We start from the raw sequence: 6,417 nt of genomic DNA on the forward strand, positions 1-6,417 counted from the left end.
GCTAGTAAATATTTACGACAAAATTACTAAAGCGATGGCTGATAAAGAACATGTTATTGGAATATTTTTGGACCTAAGCAAAGCTTTCGATACACTTAATCACAAAATATTACTTCACTCATTTATACGGAATACGTGGAAATGCACACAGATGGTTAGAAAATTATTTATCAAACAGACAACAATATGTTACATTTAATGGAATAGATTCAACCTTTAAAACTATCGAATGCGGTGTGCCTCAGGGGTCAATTTTTGGGCCGCTCTTCTTCCTATTATATGTCAATGATATATCAAATACTTCGGCCTTATTATCATTTATCCTCTTTGCAGATGATACTAATATTTTTTTATGCTCACACAGAACTAGAAACTGTAATATCTACTAATTATGTAAAGTATCTGCTTGGTTTAAATGCAACAAATTGTCCTTAAATATAATCAAAACACATTTTATGCACTTTAAGCATTACAATACACATGCAGTTAACCGTGCAATAACGGTAAATATTGATAACGTATCTCTACAGCAAAAACAACATTCAAAGTTTCTAGGGGTAAATTTTGATGAAAATTTATCATGGAATAATCATTTAAGCCAAGTCACAACTTCCGTGTCCAAAGGTGTTGGAATAATTTCCAAATTAAAATACATATTACCCGAAAAAACTCTTTTTTTACTTTATAATGTTTTGGTGCTTCCTCACATATCATATTGCAATATAGTGTGGGGTAATCATGTGTGGTAAAACGAAACTTAATCCGATTTTCTTATTACAAAAAAGAGCAGTCCGTATTTGCACAGGATCACAATATCTTGCTAGATCTAATCCTTTATTTTTTTAATTAAAAACATTAAAAATTTCAGATATAAATACATTTCATGCTGCAATATTCATGTTCAAATACAAAAAGGGATTACTTCCCCCTTCCTTTCAAAATATGTTCACCCTGAACAACACCATCCACTCTTATCCAACACGAAGCTCCACAAACTTTCATTTAACAAATCCAAAACTAATAATAGCACACAAATCAATTAGACATTACGGTGCGGATTTGTGGAATAATTTATCACATGACATTAAGCTATGCACATCACTTTATTCATTCAAAGCTGTTCTGAAAAAAAAAACACTGTTAAGCTATAATTTCTAAAATCTTTCTGTGTACCCAAACAACTGATAATCCCATCCCCCCTTGCACATGCACACTCGCACACCTGCACTTGCACTTTCACTTTTATCAACGTTATTAATCTTCTCTCATTCAAATTTTCCTTTCCTATCCACTTTTGATATATTCCTATTATTTTGTGCGATAAAAGATAAGTCTCTTTTATTGCACTATACAGTCTGGTTTTCTATCCCCTTTCCTTTCGAGGCCTCCATCACTTTCAAGCTCCAAGCTTAAGATGGAGGTCTCCCACATTTCTATATATATATATGTTCAGTAATTAAAGAAAAAATGTATGTATAGATATAATTTTCACAGTACAGCTGATATTTTATAATGATTTATGTACATTATTCATTATGTTTGAAAAATTATTTGCCTATTATGTAATATTGAAAAAAATATACTTGTATATACTGTTTTGTTTTGAAATGTGGAAATGAAATAAATCAAATCAAATCAAATCAAAATATATTTCACTCAAACTGCCTCTTTTATCACATCCATCAGTAGATCATGTGTTCTTTCTATATGAGAGCATGTAATACAGATTTCTAAAGAATACATCATGGATGAAGAGTTTGTATCACGTTAAGAAAAAAGCAAAAAATGGACATTTGGGGGTATTTTATAGTCGATCAAAGGGAAAGTTGTTCACATGTGACATCACACATCCTTGTCGCATTGCCAATGGGAGGATCTACATAGCATTAGTGATTGCAATATTAAAATGCTCATAACTTTCTAATTATTTGTCAATTTTTTCCTAAATCTTTCTTTGTGCTTATTCTTTGATTTTTCTGTTTCGACAGAAGCAAACTTGTTCCAAAGGTTTCATTTCCCTTCAATTGGAAAAACAAACCTTTGGAATATTCGAGCCTTCGGATAACGAAGTGTCGGAATTACGAATGTATGCGATGGTAACTTTGCCATCTTTGCACGGTAACAATGATAAACAGCCAATCAGAATCAAGGATTCTAGGAAAGATACCATTGGATGGCAAAGTTACCGTGGTAGTAACTTTTATGCAACGGGGCCATAAGTAATCAGAGCTTTCATTAGGCCTATTTGATTAAGGAGATACACATCCTTTCCACCAATTCCTGCAAATAATCCTTAATTTGTCCGTTTTTTCATATAGGAATATCAGTAATTAACAGCTTGTGCTTCGAAAGGGGAATAGGAAGATAGTCATCCTTTTCATATAACAAAATGTGCTTAGAATGCCCCGTTTATATGATACAAAAGAGAAGATAAGTCAGCCCACCTCACCCTAACCCTAATCCCGACCCAAACCTAGCCAAGTTAAGCCAGGCCCAGGGATCAATGTTTTTAAGATCCAGGGTGTCTTCGCTGTTATTATTTAGCAGCCGATTTTGTAAACTATGGATGGAAGTATTTTTTCAGCCCCCCTCCCCCTATTGGAGGCGAAAGCTAGATCGGCACCCGAATGTAATGATAATGGTGGTGATGATGATGACAGCGATGATGATAATGACAGAGACGATGATGGTGATGATGATGACAGCGATGATGATAATGACAGAGATGATGATAGTGATGATGATGACAGCGATGATGATAATGACAGAGACGATGATGGTGATGATGATGACAGCGATGATGATAATGACAGAGACGATGATGGTGATGATGATGACAGCGATGATGGTGATGATGACTGCAATGATGATGATCGTGATGACAGTGGTGGTATTACAGATGTGACAGGACATTTGCTCCGTAGACAATTGCTCCAGGCTTTATTTCGACTAAGATTATAGGGTTGCAGTAAGGTTTATGTTAGGTTTCGGATAGGGTATAGTGTTAAATCCAGGGTTTCATTAAAGTGATTGGTTAACATTGGTTTGACTTTAAAAAAAATCTGAGCTGGGTCACACTTGTCACCTGTGTCTGTGATGTTACAAAAATGAAGCCAAGAAAAGATTGCGTTTGAAAATAATTATTTAGTGCTTCAAAAATTGAAATATAAAGTGACCGGAAACACCATCTTAATTTCATCCCATACACTTATGTGTACTATTTAGGTGTCTATAAGACGCCTATTTACAAAATCGGGGTTTGCCTTGTAGTTTTCACTTTTCATTCTCATTAATGGTTGTTTTCAGGGTTTATTATTTCTAATACATGCACTTGTACACATGTTTCATCTTGGTTTGAGAATTTTTTTAAATCGGCTGCTCACAAATTTAAACAATAAAAAAATTGTCGCCAGACCAAATGCCATGGAACCATTTTGGTAATGCCACCCTTTCTTCTTCTTCTCAATGTCTTAAGATATGATATACTTTGCATATCATAGGCAAATACATATAAAAGTTTGACAACTTTATAGAATGTCTCATCCATCCATTTTCTTATCATTTACGACAAATACATTAACTCAATCAAGCTCCACAAAATGAAATATTGGTTACTTGTGACAATGTTATATCATTTTAATAAAATGTACTATCTATAGACAACATGTTTATGATACACAAACAATTTTATAATTCCCTTTTAAAGGATTTCCATGTATTATTATGCATTACATTAAACACATAAAAGTAGCATAACATTTTTGTCAGTACACATCATTAACTACATTTCTCATCGGTATTATTGGGATATTTTGTGTATCAGAATGTCTTGTTTGAAATATAATTTTTTCTATCAGATTAGTCTTTGAAAAGAAATATTGGAGAGTAATCAAGGAGGTAATTTCTAAGATATAACTACACATAAATAAAAGAAAGTAACAGATATTTGGTCAAAAGAATAGATTAACAAGAGGGTCGTTACAAAGCACTTAATAGTAGGACTGGTGTTTAAAACTGATTGTATTGATCATTAACTGAAATCAATAATATAAATCAACTGAGAGATCAATCACTATGCCTCAGCCCCATAACAAGACATTCAAAATATACTTGAATGGTGAAGTCATGTTTTCAATCATGCATTGTGATAAGGTGTTTTGATTCTTGTCATTCCTAGGGGTCGTTATGGGCTCCCTTTAAGATCCTGTCAATGGATCGCACTATCGCAACAAAAATTTGCACATAAGTAGAGAATGACATAATCTACATGGCTGCATGGGACAATTGCACTAAATTCACTAATTTATAATTAATTCCTGGAAAATAAGATTATTCTCCAGGCATTAATTATGCGAATTTATTCAATTTTTCAATTGATTTGTCTTATGCTTATATCATATTCATGTCTAAATTTTGTCATTACTCCTCTGCTATAAATTTTTAATATTGCAATGTACTTTATTGTAATACTACAATCACATGTATGTTTATGTATTATACAATTATTTTGACTTTATAATAAATGCTGAAACTCCTGCTAAAAAGCATAATATTTACTAAATACAGAAAGAAAACTCAATTTGCATTGACTTTGTACATAAAATCACTTTAATAGCTCTTTTGGGACTACATGCACGTTACATGATAGTAAATAATTTCCGTATCTGGATGATGCAAATTTGGTCTACAAATTTGCACGAAAACTTGTAACAAGTCAGTGAGTGGCACAGTCAAAAGATTTGTGCCGCAGATTTAGCGTGGCCCCGGGAGTATTGTGGTCAAACAATCTATAGGCCTAACCATTTAGTGTAATAATTATTAATCAACATAAAAATTAGAATAATTTGCATTTGACAAAATTGGAGAAGATGGTTTGAGACCAGCACCAAAGTCCTCCATTGCGATTTAATCATCTAAACATCATCATCATTAATCCAAAGTTTTAAATCTGTATTTGTCCCTGTGAACAGATGTGGCCAGATTCACCCCACATTTTCAGCAATTACCTTAAACTTGTTCATTTGGTATACAAAAAATCTTTGCATGGTATTGTAAGGAAAATTAATTGTTTTTGATATTAAATAGTCCTTCAATTCTTTCATTGTGATTCAGCCGTCTTCTACGTGTAGGAATGGCAGTGTATTAGTTTGGGAGAATGTTGTTAGATTAAAACTTGGACTAAGGGGCCCGTATTCTGAAGTCAGGTTTAACTTAAACTCAGGTTTATTGTGGTTTAAGTATGGATAGCCAATTGTTACATAAATCACTAACTAGTTCAGCTCATTTGGCTCTCAAATCATTCATAATTGTGTAGGAAGTATAAATAAATGACTGTCTTCACCATCAATGAATCAGGAAATAGTAAACATACGAAACATACAACTTAATAAATTTAATTAAATAATTTTGACACCTTTGGCTTACCTTAATTTTATCAGTTAGACCATGGCCTAAGTTAAACCTGATTTCAGAATGGTGTTATGGTCGTGGTTGAGTAGTGTCACATCCTTCATTGATCCACCAGGATAAGGTCCAGAGAAGGTTCAATTGTTTGACAATGTCTACTATTCATACCAGTAATTTGTCTATTGTTCTCCTAGCTGCTTTCTAGCATCACCCTCTCCAAACACCCTCCCCCCCCTCAAAAAAAACCCCAAACTACTTCTCCTTCTTATACCACACACAGCCCACAGATTTTGTAAACCAAATGAACAATTTTTAAACAGTTCAACACCATAAATAATGTTGGTAATAAAGTAATGACTAATCATAATGATAACAAAGAGCTCTGATAAACTAAAGGACAGCCAGCAAATGTTTTTAAAAATACAATGTATCTCTTCATATCATCTTAAATCGAAAGACATCAGTCTTTTTACCCTCAATAAGATAAAAACAAAAGATAAGGTGAAAGCTCTTTGAATTAAAACATGATCATACTTCCAATAAATATAATTCTTTCTAGACATCACTATCCAACCAACAATTTCATTACATTATTAACTCTTTAACCAATGCTACCAATGGATACAGACTTTCCAGCGGGATTTAATAAATAATTGGCGTATAGTGCAAAGAAAATATTGGCATGTAGTGCAAAGAAAATATTGGCATGTAGTGCAAAGAAAATATTGGCATGTTTCCATAGTGTTGCTCAAAAGTTGGTGAACCCTATCAGAAAATGTACATATTTCTAGTGTTTAAGTTCTGCCATGTATTAGATATTGAATTGTGAAGTCAGGTGATGAAATATTACATTCAATAAAGTTCATTTGGATTCATCTAACAATCGTTTCCATTCAACACTCAGCATGAAGGAGTGCATTTTGTCATAGGGTTCACTATACTTTTGAGCACAACTGTACATGATGTCCTTGTATTTCAAGTATTTTTGCTCTCACAGTTCAACAAATTAAA

Source organism: Lytechinus variegatus, chromosome 14 (genome assembly GCF_018143015.1).
Source record: "Lytechinus variegatus isolate NC3 chromosome 14, Lvar_3.0, whole genome shotgun sequence".
NCBI lineage: Eukaryota > Metazoa > Echinodermata > Echinoidea > Temnopleuroida > Toxopneustidae > Lytechinus > Lytechinus variegatus.